At 42.4% G+C, this 15,849-nt stretch overlaps 1 long non-coding RNA gene across 1 annotated transcript in view; it reads right to left on the minus strand.

The window, feature by feature from the left end:
• LOC123386463 overlaps positions 1-13,398 on the minus strand; it is a 46,496-nt gene extending 33,098 nt beyond the window's left edge. Inside the window, exons 1-3 of the long non-coding RNA XR_006600338.1 lie at positions 12,945-13,398; positions 9,834-10,128; positions 7,827-7,968 (exon numbers count right to left, since the gene is read on the minus strand). This is a non-coding gene — a long non-coding RNA (uncharacterized LOC123386463). The remainder of the gene's footprint in view (positions 1-7,826; positions 7,969-9,833; positions 10,129-12,944) is intronic.
• Positions 13,399-15,849: the final 2,451 nt, after the last annotated feature.

The following is a 15,849-nucleotide window of genomic DNA, read 5'->3' on the forward strand; positions in this document are numbered from 1 at the left end:
TAAGTGGTCTCCTCCACACCTTTCTTGTGTCTTTAGCTGAAGATGATATTTAAGCTGGAGTTCTAAGCCACCTCTGAGAGTTATTCATTTTTCCCTAGGCATCTCCCATATATACATGAAGTATACATGTTAGTAAACTTCTCTTTGTTCTTCTCTTGTTAATCTGTCTTTTATTACAGGAGTCTCAGCCAAGAATTCAGAGGGTAGAGTGAAAATTATCTTTTCTCCTCCACATTATCTATCTATATAGAGAGATATATGGAGATTTATATAGTTGTATCTCCATTATCCATCTATATAGAGAGATATAGAGAGATATATATAGTTATATTTCCTAGCTCTAACCACTCAAAGTACCTAGGAGCAGTCTTAAACAGGTGGCAGTAAGCATGCCTAGTACCCAGATTCTGTGTTCTTTTTTTTTTTAATTTTTTTAATTTATTTTTGAGATAGAGAGAGACAGAGCACAAGTGGAGGTGGGGCAGGGAGAGAGGGAGACACAGAATCTGAAGCAGGCTCAAGGCTCTCAGCTGTCAGCACAGAGCCTGATGTGGGGCTTGAACCCACAAACCTTGAGATCATGACCTGAGCCGAAGTCGGACGCCCAACCGACTGAGCCACCCAGGTGCCCCAGATTCTGTGTTCTAAATACTATCTCTCACTAAATGGAAGCAAGGCTCCTTGAAGAAATAGCCAATTCCAAGTCAGGGGCAGGAAATACATGGTAAGGCTGGGATAAGTGTTTCCACATGCTGGGTGCCTGATAAGGTAGAATTCAAGAATTTTTCTTAGGTAAAGAAGCATATCTGCAGCTTATTGTATATCAATTATACCTCAATATGTTTTTTGTGGGTTTTTTGTTTTTTATTTATTTGTTTGTTTGTTTGTTTGTTTGTTTTAATTAGGAGAAGAAAGAAGGAGAACTGTCTAACTCAACAGTTCTTAGAATGTGGTCTGAAAATCTTGGAGGACCCCAGATCCTTTCAGGGAATCTGTAAGATCAAAGTATTTTAATAATACGCCTTAAGATGTCAATTTGCCTTTTCCACTACTTACATTTGCACTGATGGTACAAAAGCAAATGTGTGTAAAAATGCTAGCCACTTAGCACAAATCAAGGCAGTGGCACCAAACTATTTTCATACATTCACAATAAAACAAACAAAAAACAAACAAAAAATGATAGATAGATAGATAGATAGATAGATAGATAAAAATAAAGCCACTTTTACTTAAAATTATTAATTGTGTTAAATCCTAACTCTAATTATGCATCTTTTTAATATTCTATGTGACAAAATGGAAATAAAACATTTCTGCTGCATACCAAAGTAGCCTGGTTGCCCCAGGGAAAAGCACTTGTGTGATTGCTTGAGTTCTAAGCTAAACCAGCAGCTTTTTCATGGAACACCATTTTTACTTAAAAGAACTGACAGACGTACTATGATTATTTTGACTTGGGTATTTGGCACATTTTCTCAAACATAAATGAAGTGAGCCTGTCACTTCAAAGAAAACAACTGACAGTGTTGGTTGCCAGAGATAAAATGTGAGCTTTTAAGGGAAAATTAGGATTTTGGAAAACTTGTATCCGCCACTATGAGTTTAACAGCTTCCCAATCCTTAAAGGTATTCAGATGAGATAAATGATGAAGACAACAAATGTGATTCTTTAAATACTGTTTAGTGGGGCGCCTGGGTGGCTCAGTCGGCTAAGGGTCTGACTTCAGCTCAGGTCATGATCTCGCAGTTTGTGGGTTCAAGCCCCACATCAGGCTCTGTGCTGACGGCTAAGGGCCTGCAGCCTGTTTTGGATTCTGTGTTTCCCTCTCTCTCTCTGCCCCTCCCCCACTCATGCTCTGTCTCTCAAAGATAAATAAATGTTAAAAAAAATTATGGGAATACAAGCTGGTGCAGCCACTCTGGAAAACAGTATGGAGTTTCCTCAAAAAACTAAAAATAGAACTACCCTACGACCCAGCAATTGCACTACTAGGCATTCATCCACGGGATACAGGTATGCTGTTTCGAAGGGATACATGCACCCCCATATTTATAGCAGCACCATCAACAATAGCCAAAGTTTGGAAAGAGCCCAACTGTTCATCGATGGATGAATGGATAAAGAAGATGTGGTATATACATACAATGGAGTATTACTCGGCAATCAAAAAGAATGAAATCTTGCTATTTGCAACTACATGGATGTAACTGGAGGGTATTATGCTAAGTGAAATTACTCAGAGAAAGACAAAAATCATTGACTTCACTCGTATGAGGACTTTAAGAGACAAAACAGAGGAACATAAGGGAAGGGAAACAAAAATAATATAAAAATAGGGAGAGGGACAAAACAAAAGAGACTCGTAAATATGGAGAACAAACTGAGGGTTACTGGAGGGGTTGTGGGAGGGGGGATGGGCTAAATGGGTAAGGGGCATTAAGGAATCTACTCCTGAAATCATTGTTTCACTATATGCTAACTAATTTGGATGTAAATTTTAAAAAATAAAATTTAAGGGGTTCCTGGGTGGCTCAGTCAGTTAAGCATCTGACTTCACCTCAGGTCACGATCTCGCGGTCCATGAGTTCGAGCCCCGCTCTGGGCTGATGGCTCAGAGCCTGGAGCCTGCTTCCGATTCTGTGTCTCCCTCTCTCTCTGCCCCTCCCCCGTTCATGCTCTGTCTCTCTCTGTCTCAAAAATAAATAAACGTTAAAAAAAATTTTTTTAATAAAATTTAAAAAAAATTCAGGATATCAAAAAAAATTTTTTAATAAATAAATAAATAAATAAATAAATAAATATTGTTTAGTGACTTGTGTCAACATTCAAAAGATCTACATAATTCAGGGGACTAGTATTTCCCACGTGCCCGGCACACGATGTAACAAAGTTTTGTATGGGTAAAAGATCCAGGGCACCTGGATGGCTCAGTCGGTTAGGCCTTCAACTTCAGCTCAGGTCATGATCTCACGGTTCGTGATTTTGACCCCACATCAGGTGAGCTCGAGCCCCACTCCGAGCTCCGCATTCTCACTCCTTCTCTCTCCCTCTCTCTCTCTGCACCCAAAAACTCCATTCAAACTGCAAAATAGACTGGGGCGCCTGGGTGGCTCAGTCAGTTAAATGTCCAGCTCTCGATTTCAGTTCAGGTTTACAGTTTGTGAGATCGAGCCCCATGTGGGTCTCTGCACTGACAGCGTGGAGCCTGCATGGGATTCTCTCCATCGCTGTCGCTCTCTCTGCCTCTCTCTCGCGCTCTCAACAAACAAATAAATAAATAAACTTACATAAGTAAATAAATAAGTAACATTAATAAAAAAGACAAACTGCAAAATAGATCAACAGATCTGATATGATTTCAGATTCAACATTACAAACTAAATTTTAACAAATTAAAATTTATCGAGTTTTGGTGGGGTATCAAAGAATAATATATGATTTTCTAAAAAGGCTACTAAAATATTCCTCTTTTTCCCAAGTACTTCAACCAAAACTACACATTGCAGCAGATTGAATCCAGAAATAAATACGAGGATCCAGCGTTTTCTGTTATGCCAGATAGGAAAGATATTTACAAAAATGTGAATTTTTTTCTTCCCACTAAAGCTTTTTATTTTGGAAAAGATAGCTATTTTCATAAAATGCATTTTATTTGCATTAACATAGGGTTTATTATTGTTACTTTCTTAATGTTTATTTTGTTTTTGAGAGAGAGAGCGATGGGGGGCAGGAGGGACAGAGAGAGAGAGGGATACAAAGCAGGCTCTCGGATGACAGCACAGCCCGACGTGGGGCCCGAACTCAAGAGCCATGAGACCTTGACCTGAGCCGAAACCAAGGGTCAGATGGTTAACTAAGTCACCCAGGCACCCCTATTATTGTTATTTTTAAATGAATTAATGAACGTATTTTTTAACGTTTCTCTATTTTAATTTCTAATATTGTAACTATAGATAAACAGAACTGTTATTAAATAAACACCGTTAAGAGGAAAAATGGGTCCTGAGACAAAAACGTTTGACAACTGCTGGTTGAGCTGAACAGAGGACGTCATTTAGAATGTATCTGCTCTCTATTGGTGAGCGGAGGGGGCCAGAACCCATGAGTGGCCTTTAGTAGTTATGTAAATACGTGCTGAACAGGCACTTGCTGCTCTGGGAGAAAGGATAAGAGGACCTTTTGTGGCCTGAAAAAGTTGCCTCTTGATCAAAGCTTGGTATACGGAGGCGGTCCCTGTAAATTTGCATGGAGACCAAGAAGCATCCTGGGAGGAAAGTGATGAAACCCTGACCCCTTCCCTGTGAGATTCAATGTCCTGGCAACCGCTCCAAAGGCTTGAGACAGGGTAGGAACAAAGCACATGGGCTTCAAAGGGGAACTCACCATGAAGGAGAATTCTGCACAGGTGATCCAGGTCCCATATCCAGGCCTAGAAGGCCACGGAGGAGGAATAGCAGTGGGGGCCAGGCCTTGACTAGAGTGATACCACAGAGCAATGATGTAAGGAACAGCAGTCCTAACCGGGAGCCCAGAGGTGAACTGACTCAACTCTCCAGCTTTTTCTCTGCCTGATGTTTGAGAGCAGCACTCATCCCTCTGGACTGAATAAGCCCCTAGTATTGTTGGATGACTGGGTGAGGGAGGGGACAGCTTCAAGAGATGCTGCACTTATATAAATGGGAGGCCTCAACTGGTTAATGAAGAGGGTAGGAAAGGACTAGCGTAGCAGACGGGAAACCAGTTGCAGATGGCAAATCAGTTGCTGGGTGCTGGGCTAGGCAATCATGAGCAAGACACAATCCCTGGCCTCCAAGAGCTTACAGCTGCCGGAGAGAAACCACAGCACAGGCATTTATGGGACATAGAGAGAAGGTCTCTGTGAGGGATAAGGACACAGAGGTACGGGAATACGTAGGCGAGTACTCGACCAAACCTCAAAGGGCTTGTAGGAACAGATTCCCAAACTGCATTAATCGGGACACTTGCTCGCTACCTGGTAAAACAACCCCCAAATGTCAGTGATTTTAATACAATAAATATTTTTTGTTCAGCCTGGGCAGATTCCTTGGCGGTCTTCCTCCAAAGGTGTCTCAGGGGCCCCAGGCAGCTTCCATGTTGGGACCACACAAACTTAGAACTTCAAGGCTGCCCCTGAGTCGTCCAGCATAGGGCAGGGGTGAGGTGGGATGGGGATGGTGGTGGAAAGGCACTTCAGATACTTAACAACTTGCATCTGGAAAGCACACATAGTTTTCATTTACATTCCATTAACCAGGACCAGCCGCATGGCCCCACCTCGATGCAAGAGATACGGATCATGCAGGTTTCCTGGGCCCAAGAAAGAAAATGAAATGCCTCGGTGAGCCCACAGCATTGTCTCTGCCACACAGAAGAGGCGCTTTCTGAGTTAAAGGATGAGGGGAGTGAACGGAGAAACTGAGAGCAGAGAGGCGGTGTGGTTCAGGTAGAGAGCACTGCGTATTAAAAACCCCAGAGGTGGGCGCCTGGGGGGCTCAGTCGATCGGGCATCTGACTCTTGATTTTGCCCCAGATCGTGATCTCATGGTCGTGAGATTGAGCCCCACGTGGGCCTCCGTGCTAAGCATGGAGCCTGCCTGGGATTCTCTTTCCTTCTGCCTCTCTCTCTCTCTCTCTCTCTCTCTCTCTCGATAAATAAACACTAAAAAGAAAGAACAACAACAACAACAAAAACCCAGAAATGAAAACTGTCTGGGGAAGTTGTAATAAGCTATGAGGTTGAAAAGGTAAGCAAGGTCTCATTACAAAGAATTTGTGCACCAAGGGGCGCCTGGGCGGCTCAGTCGGGTGAGAGGCAGACTTGGGCTCAGGTCGGTCGTGATCTCATGGTTTGTGAGATCGAGCCCCCCATGGGGCTCTCTGCCCGTCAGCACAGAGCTCGCTTCAGATCCTCTGTCCCTCTCGCTTTCTGCCCCTCCCCCGCTTGTACTCTCTCAAAAATAAATAAACATTAAAAAAAAAGAATTTGTGCACCATGTAAATTAAAGTCAACTTTTAGGCTGACAGCAGCAGGAAGCCGCTGAAGGGGTTTAAACAAGGCAGTCACATGATCATATTTGTGCTCCTGAAAGATCATTCTGGCTGCAGCACAGAGAACAGACTAGGAGGAGGTAAGACCACAAGGAGGAACGTCAGTTTGGAAGTTGTTGCAGTAATCTGGGAGAGAAACACTGATTGAGGGCTGTTGCAATGGGTATGAGGAAGAACGGCTGGATTCCAGGAAGAGTCAGAGTAGTCATTGAGCATATTTGATGAATATTTGATGATTGTTTGAATAAGGAGTAGGGAGATGAGGGGGGGAGAAAAGGGCACGGATGGTGCCATTCACTGAAACAGATAATTAAAAAAAAAAAAAAGAGAGAGAGAGAGAGCTATTTTAAGGGGAAATATGATATGCTTGTGGGACAGCCGGGGGAAGCCGGAAGGCATTTGAAAAGCTGGGCCTCAAGACAGATCTCAACTGGAGATGAAAGATGTGATAGCCATCAATTCAGAGATGGTCCTTGAAACTAAAACGGTGGATTATCCAGGGAGCGCGTGTGAAGAGCCAGAATAGAAGCATCGATGTGCTGCTTAAGCGTGTCACGATCCGCTCTCCAGCAAGAGGAGCCCTGATTGCAGCATTTGCTGATGTCTGTGGTGTAAATACTCCCACTGTGGTCACTTTCAAACTACCAACTTGTCATCACTGAACACGGAACTGGGACGAGATGCACCCGATCGGTTTTTGAAAGCTGCTGCAGGCCAGCTCCGGCTCAGCCCTGAGTAGAAGAGAGCCCTGCATGGAACCTTCACACAAGAAAGAATTCAAGGGATGGACAGAACAAAAGAAATCCCAAAAGAATAAGCCATCCTAAGAACCAAGAAAGAAAGAACGCCAAGGAGGGAATGGCTGACAACTCATACTCTCCCCCCCAAAATGAAATATGATAAAAACCGAAAAGCGTCCATTGGGTTTAGCATCAAGGAGGTCATTAGTATTCTCTATAAGATCGGTTTTAATGGAGACAGATGACAGTGGGCCTAGAGGTTAACGTGAATCAAGTGTTGGAAACCACAGCTGTAGATAATTCTTAGACACCAAGAACAGGCTGGATTCTGTTTCCCAACAGAAAATAGAGTCAGGCCAGTCACTCAAAATCATGATGGCACTATCCGTCACTCTCTTTGTTCCACTTACCCACACACACATAAATGCCTGGATGTCTGGACTTCTCTGCCTCTCACAATAGACCTCAGTAAAGTGGTACCATTCCCCCAAGAGGCATGGAAAAATGCATGCGGGGTGCATTGGACTGGGCTATTACCCACTTGTTAACTATAGTTCCCAGAATCCCCTTTCCTGTGGGTTCCAAGTTAGAACGGGTCAGAAGAGGAACTTGAGTGGAAAGGCAGGAGTGAAAAAACAGCCATTATCTTCAGGAGGTTGTCCAGCCAGACAAGGTAAAAGACAGACTGGGGCGGGGGGCGGCGGAGGGGGCGGTTGGGCAGGCCCTGGCTTGTCATCATTCTCCTTCCCCCTGCACACGGATCATCTCCCCAACTGCTGGCCCGGAGACTAACAGCAGCCCCAGATAAACCACCAGATGTGCAGTCACAGACTCACAGAGGCAACAGCTTCTAAAGACCTGTCTGTGAGCTCTCCCTTTGTGGTCCCATTTCAGAGCCTGAACGGTGGTTGGCCTCTCAGATTTCTCTGCAACTCCAACTTGCCCGACTGCAGGCAGTCTGGATAATGACTCTTCTTCTGATCCTTCAACTCCCCTACCAGACTTCCGCTTACCTCCCTCATTCGTCTTCCATTTGTGTCATGTCTCAAATTCCTAACGCCTTCTCTTCCGATGCTCTTGACGCCTCTGCTTCCCTGACTGAACTCTCACTGATGCAATTATTGGTTCCGTGAGTGAAGTGCGGCCAGGACAAACCTGAAAGTACGAAGACTTGGTTTGGGGACAGGCAATGGGTAGGGGCTGGAAAAACAGAAGGAAACTGTTAGCAAAGCCTGGAAAAATAGTGAGAGGATCATCAGCAGAGATTGGAAAAGCAGTGAAAAAGTGGAAGGGTGATCTGTGTTATGTAGCAGTAAAAACAGTTGGCAATGCTGTCACCTGTGGTGACTTGGAAGACAGAAAAGGCGGCTAATAAACTTTTGAATCTAGCTACACTGACTTCCAAGTGGAATGTGGGAAGTCCCAGCTGGCTAATCCTGGCGGCACAGGATAAAAGTCCTTCCAGAGAGAGGGGGGCGAAAGAAGCAACTAGGGTCTGCAAGTAGAATTTAGAAGAATTCACAGGAAGTCCAGGACTTGCTTATGTTGGAAAACAAAACTGTTTCACATCTCTAGCTGATCCGGGCAGCAAAAGATGCTCAGAGTAAGAAATAGCCTCAGGGTAAAGAGGAACTTGGGGCGCCTGGGTGGCTCAGTCAGTTAAGCGTCTGATGTCGGCTCAGGTCGTGATCTCACGGTTCGTGAGTTCGAGCCCCGCGTCGGGCTCTGTGCTGACTGACGGCTCAGAGCCTGGAGCCTGTTTCAGATTCTGTGTCTCCCTCTCTCTCTCTGACCCTCCCCCGTTCATGCTCTGTCTCTCTCTGTCTCAAAAAGTAAATAAACATTAAAAAAAAAAAAAAAAAAAAAGAGGAACTTGAGGGTTGGACGATCAGACCGTTTGCTAAAACTTCAGAAACATTAAAGGCGGTATCTAATAGACAAAAGGGCTTCCAGGAATCTTACCAGGAATCTTGGTCCCGAAGAGGCCTAATTTCAAAATAGCTATGAAGAAGTCTAAGGGGTAGGCCTGCATCAAAAAGAATTGTGGGTGTGGCTTTTCTCTCATGGAGTAGCCTATAAATCTCACACATAGAAAGCCTACAACACCTTTTAAGGGACTTGTATCAGCTAGGACTGAAAGAGGCTAGCTTTGTCCAGATTGCAAGTCGCCCTCTAAGTCCCCAGGTCTCCATGGGAAGGAAGAGGGCGGAGGAAACTGCTCAGCTACAAACACAAGCCATTTTTATGGAAAGTAGTATATCTCAGAAAGTAGAGCCAAGACCCCTAAGTGGAACTAAAAGCCTCAAAGAACAGGGAATTAGCAAGTACTCTGCAGTGCAGGCCTTAATTAAGGAACATTCCGGGGCGCCTGGGTGGCTCATCCGATTAAGTGTCCGACTCTTGGTTTTGGCTCAGATCATGATCTCACAGTTTGTGAGTTCAAGCCCCACATCAGACTCTGCACTGACAGTGCAGAGCCCGCTTGGGACTCTCTCTGTCTCTCTCTCTCTCTCTCTCTCTCTCTCTGCCCCTCCCCTGATCACTCTCTCTGCCTCTCTCTCAAAATAAATAACTTTTAAAAAAGTGTTTTCAAATAAAATAAAACAAAATAAAATGAAATTTTAAAAAAGGAACATTCCTGGGGTGCCTGGGTGGCTCAGTCGGTTAAGTGCTGGACTTAGGCTCAGGTCATGATCTCACGGTTCGTGGGTTCGAGCCCCGCATCAGGCTCTGTACTGACAGCTCAGAGCCTGGAGCCTGCTTCAGATTCTGTGTCTCCCTCTCTCTCTCTGCCCCTTCTCGGCTCACACACTCTCTCTCTCTCTCAAAAATAAATAAATGTTAAAAGAAGAAAAAGAAGAAGAACTCCCATAGAAGCCGAGGCTTTATGGGATTTAGCCTCCACTGCATCTCCAGTGCCTAGAACAGTGCTGGGCAGATAAAAACCAGTCCGCAAATTCTTGTTCAATGAATGCAGTGAACGAACAGCTTTCTGTTAAATCCAGATGCCCCGGCCTCACCCAAGCTGGTTTCTCTCCGCTTCTGCTCCTGTTGGGGTCAGCTCTGTCCTCCTCTCCACTCGCTCTGATTCATGTGGCCCAGTCTGAGACTTCTGCCACGATGAAAGGAACTTCAGAAATCCTCTAGGACAATCTCTTCCACTTCCAAGTAGGAAAAAAGAGGTTCATTGACATCGCCTCGGGGATACCCCTTCGAGCCACACGCTGGTCTCCAGATTTCTGTTGTGTTCCTGTGCCCGTTTATTCAACCTTAACATGTAGGTAGCAAACACATTGCCTGCTTCACTGGGTGGCTCTGTGGATGATATAAAATAATGTGACTTTCTGAAATCTCACCAACCTCAGGGATGAAAATCAAATGTCCCCATAACAATCATACATAGATAGGAACCTCAGGTCTGTGATGACTTCACATATGCTAACTCAGGCTCTTAAAAAAAAGAAAGAAAGAAAGAAAGAGAAAGAAAGAAAGAAAGAAAGAAAGAAAGAAAGAAAGAAAGAAAGAAAGAAAGAAAGAAAGAAAGAAAGAAAGAAAGAAAGAAACAGCTCTTGATTTAAATACTTGCTATATCAACAAATTCTCTCTCAACTTTGTATGATTGTGATCTTTGCAGATAACAAGACAAGTATGGTTATCTATTGCCGTGTAAGGAACCGCCTCAAAGCCTGGTGGCTTAAGCCAACAATGATTTATTGTCTTTCATGATTCTGTTGGCTGTGTGGTTCTTCTGCTGAATTTCCCTGGGCTCGTTCACATAGCTGCATCCAGCTAGTCGGAGTGCTGGGGGCTGGGCTCAGTGGGAGTTGCTCACAATGAAAATCCCAGGCTTCTTGGGGGCATGAGGTTCCAAGACGACAAAGGAGGAAGCTGCAAAAGCTTTACAAGGCCTCAATTCTAGAACTTGCACAACATCACTTCCACCCTATCACATTTGTCAAAGTAAGTCACAGAGGCCAGCTTATGTTACAGGGGCTGGAAAATGGATTCTGCTTCTGGATGGGAGCAGCAAAGTCACATTACAAAGGGCTGTGCATTCTGGAATGGGCCAAACTTGTGGCCATTAAAACAATTGTTGTGGGGTGCCTGGGTGGCTCAGACAGTCAAGCAACTCAGGTCATGGCCTCCCAGTTTATGAGTTTGAGCCCCACCCTGGGGCTCTGTGCTGACAGTGGAGCCTGCTTGGGATTCTCTCTCTCTCCCTCTCTCTCTTCTCTCTCAAAATAAATAAACATTAAAAAAATAATTGTTGTGGGGCGCCTGGGTGGCTCACTTGGTTAAGCGCTGACTTCAGCTCAGGTCATGATCTCACAGCTCGTGAGTTCGAGCCCCACGTCAGGCTCTGTGCTGACAGCTCAGAGCCTGGAGCCTGCTTCAGATTCTGTGTCCCTCTCTCACTCTGACCCTCCCCACTCATGTTCTGGATCTCTCTCTCTCTCTCAGGAATAAACAGTATAAATAAATAAATAAATAAATAAATAAATAAATAAATAAATAAATAAATGTTGTAATTCCACATTATATTATTTTCATAGCTCAGACCAATGTTATTAAGTACTGTTAATGGTAAAATTCTGTTTTCTAAAGCATGAAGAAAAGCAATATTCAAATCAACAAAACTATTTTCTTTTTTTTTTTTTTTCAACGTTTATTTATTTTTGGGACAGAGAGAGACAGAGCATGAACGGGGGAGGGGCAGAGAGAGAGGGAGACACAGAATCGGAAACAGGCTCCAGGCTCTGAGCCATCAGCCCAGAGCCCGACGTGGGGCTCGAACTCACGGACCGTGAGATCGTGACCTGGCTGAAGTCGGACGCTTAACCGACTGCGCCACCCAGGCGCCCCTCAAATCAACAAAACTATTTTCAAATAGCTTTGCTATAAGGTTTTTTTTTATAAAATCTACTCCTGGAGTGCCTGGATGGCTCAGTCAGTTGAGTGTCTGACTTCAGCTCAGGTCATGATCTCACGGGTTTGTGAGCTCAAGCCCCGCATCAGGCTCACTGCTATCAGCACAGAGCCCGTTCAGATCATCTCTCTCCCTCTCCCTCTGCCCCTCCCCTTCTCTCCCCTCCTCTTTCTCTGTCTCAAAAATAAATAAGCATTTTTTTAAAAAAGTAAAGTCTACTCCCAAATAGCTTTTTTTTTTTTTTAATGTTTATTTCTGAGACAGAGAGAGACAGAGCATGAACGGGGGAGGAGTCAGAGAAAGAGGGAGACACAGAATCTGAAACAGGCTCCAGGCTCTGAGCTGTCAGCACAGAGCCCAACGTGGGGCTCGAACCCATGATCTATGAGATCATGACCCGAGTGAAGTTGGTCGCCCCACTGACTGAGCCACCCAGGCGCCCCCCAAATAGCTTTTTTATAAGATGATTCTAAAGATCCACAAATGTTTATCCTTCCCCCTGCACACACACACACACACACACACACACACACCAGGAGCAGTTCTCCCTCCCCACTAGTCATTCAGCGTCTAGCTCTTTTTCATGGAAAAACTTTCCTTCCGAATTCTCCTTAGTTATGGCAGGACTTTCATCAGCAGTATAGCTTGGCAGCTCCCCCAAGTTTCCTACTTATTTTGGCCAATTGCCACCTCCAATATTAAGTCCCCTGAGACACGCTGTTAAAGGCAACACTCCTGAAACTGCCTATTGCATTTTTTTTTTTCCACACTATTGGGAAGAGCCACAGGCAAAGCAATCTCTGAATGTGGAAGGAGAGAAAAACCAGGAAGAGCTAGGCTCCGACATGCAGCTTCTGGCCAAGTCTACAGAACTACTTTGAAACAGCCAGGTGGCCATTAACTATTTTTTTTTTAAGTTTATTTATTTTGAGACAGACAGAGACATCCCCAAGTGGGGATGGTCAGAGAGAGAGGGAGAGAAAAAGAATCCCAAGCATACTCCATGTTCCCAGCGCAGAGCACGACATGGGGCTCAAACCCACGAAACTGTGAGATCCTTACCTGAGCCCAAACCAAGAGTCAGAGGTTTAACCAACTGAGCCGCAGAGGCGCCTCACTCGTTAACTTTTAATGGGGACTTTTTTGTTGTTGCTTAATGGTTTCGGAGCCAACAGATATTTTGCAAGAACTAAAAAATACTTACATTTATGCGGAGGAATATTCCTCAATGTTTTTCTTAATCTGCAAAAGAAATGCAAACTACTTCGTCTACTTTAACCATTAGTTAAAGAACTTGGACAAGCTCAGTTCAAGTCCCAAATTGCCAAAATTGTTGGAGATAACATTTGTTTCCACATGTCTTAAAAAAATTGGTATCTCCCATTTGTAGACAAAGGAAGTTAATCCGGTGGCAAGAGAAGAATAAGAAAATAATTAACTTAAGTAAGGTTTCTAGGTTGTCCATAAATACTTCTAAATTTGAATTACTATTCATGTCAAAACATTACTTCTGAGATTTTATGATTACTGAATTTGGTACTGTTAGCTAATAACATCTGTTCACAAGTAAATAAGGCAAAATACATAGAAGGAGAAATTGATGCCAAATAATAAGTTGACGCATTTTCTGCCCAAAATAAAAAGTAATAGAAAACAGGTTTCTGTGATGCATTTAAAAGAATTTAAATTTATTTTAATTTTTCTATTGTCTATTCTATTTTCTACTGTCTATTCTATTTCTCGTTAGTAACTTTTAAATTCTTAAAATGTATAATTAATTATCTAATGATAGCAATAAAATATTTTCATATAAGGAATATGCCAGGGGTTTCAATCAATTTTAGTTATGAAAGATCATTATGTTTATATATATAAATCCATATGTGTATTATGAATTGAACTTATTTGAAACCCTCCTATATTTAACAAACTATGAACTTTTGGCTAACAGGCACGTTTTCCCCTTCCTTCTTAATATATTAGATATAATTGTTCATCTAAGATACAGTTGATTTGTGTATGTGTGTGTGTGTGTGTGTGTACGGCTGTTGTTGTTTAGATTTTTATTTTATTTTATAAATTTTATTTTTATTTTATTTATTTTATTTTATATAACTTTTAAGCTTCCGGAAAGGGTATCTCTCCGATATATCACTTCTTCCAAGGGTTTCTGCAGAGCACTATAAATCTATAATGAGAAGGAAGTATGGGCAAGTAAGAAAAATGTCCAGGAATGAATCCTTGGTAAAGATGGTGCACAACTGAATATTTCACGTTTTAACTTATTTTTATGACGTTATTTCCAAAGGGTCAGGCATTTAGGTTTCACTCACCCTGATGACCTAAATTAGGCTTGTTCCAGATTTATGAGGACTGTAAAATTGGGAAACTTTCATTAAAAAAAATTAAAACCCTCTGGATGGTTTCCCAAAGCACATCTAGCATCACTTAAGACTTTATTATTTCAGCTAGTTGGATATATCATATCTACGGCCCTAGCCAGGTCTGTAAGAGTTCTGTGACTGATGCCTAATGGAACCAATTTTCACTCTGGCAGAACAAATTCAAGTTCTAATACTAACTTGTATTCCAGTTTCCTTTGGATGCCAGGAATCAGACACTTTAAGAGGAAAATGTATCAGAGGATCCGCTTATTAAATGATGTTCCATTTATTTCATCTAAATAGCTGGCAGGAACAATTGACGAAAGTCAAATCAAAAATAGAAAATAGTTTTTTAATTACTGAATTTGCCTTATTCTTTGATTAACCGTCTTTCCCTCTTCTTCACGATCTCAATTTTCTACAAGCTTCCCCTACCTCCATTGAGGACTGCAAACCTTCTTTAAACAGGCACTCGCCCACCTACACTAACAATCATATTACAGTCACGGTCCATTGACCGTCGCTCACGTTTTTATTACCCTGCGTCTGATGAACATTGATGCACTTGGGCGTCTTCCTCTGCACTAGAAGGAAAAATAATAATTTAAATAGAATTCTAAAAGTTGGCATGTTTTGTCAATAGCTTCATTGTTCCTGTGTCCGTTCATCACATCTTGCCTGCTGTTGAAATCTTCCCTTACGTTCCAGCATTATTAAAGTCAGTCATTATTAAAGTCATCTCAAAAAGAGACACCTCTGCAACTTCTAAGATACTGTCAAGGAAGGATCATGTTTTCAATATTTCAAATTCTATTGTATTTTCAAGCTTTTGAAACAAATATAATATTCCCGCATATTTCCTAAGATGGAATTTCATGTAGACAATGATGTGACAGGAAAGATGATGCTTATCTAATGATTTGGGCATTGCCCCTAGATAACAGTGCTCCTCTAAGAAAACCAGCAATAGTTTTCTTATTATCACAACACATTAAAGTGCATATTCTGGAGTCCTACATGTCTTACGTGTGAGAGAAAAATAACTGGAAAAACAACTTAGCAATAGTTGTATTTGTATTCATCTCACTTCATTAAAATATCCTTTGGGCACACTTTTCTTTTTTAATAACAATTACACACTGTTCTACAAGATCACTGAAGGGATTATCGTATTGTTTTCGTTTTCACAAAAATCAGATTTGATTAAAGCTTCATGAAAAGACCAAAACACAAATTATTCCACAGTTCCTAATTTTCCAGCCCTTCCTTCAGTTGAAACTACTTAAGTAATTTGAACCAGATAGCTTAAGTTGCTAGAGGTAAAGCTCAGTGAATAAGCCTCTCTATCTGGAATGCGTGCACTGTTTTTAGTAATTTTCCATTAATATGAAGTAGTTTTGCCAAAATATGACTGCAAATGAGAAGCCATCACTCTGAATATTTGGAACAAGTATGGGTCTTTTTTTTACTGGTTGACATTTGATATTAAAAAGTACTGTTCAAGTTGTTCATTAATGCTATTTTCCATTTAATCACAAAGAAATTCACAGCAAAGATAATCGTTTTATTGGTCTACCAAAGATTCCTGATGAAATGCCCACATGGTGAAGAACAAAGTAAGTCCTCAACAGTGGGCATGGATTTATATAGATCATACATTACAGGCTGATTAGGGAAAACTCTGCTTATCATGTATATTCTGTGTGTGTTCACGTGTAGGAAAGA

The sequence above is a fragment of the Felis catus genome, chromosome B4 (assembly GCF_018350175.1).
Source record: "Felis catus isolate Fca126 chromosome B4, F.catus_Fca126_mat1.0, whole genome shotgun sequence".
Classification (NCBI taxonomy): domain Eukaryota; kingdom Metazoa; phylum Chordata; class Mammalia; order Carnivora; family Felidae; genus Felis; species Felis catus.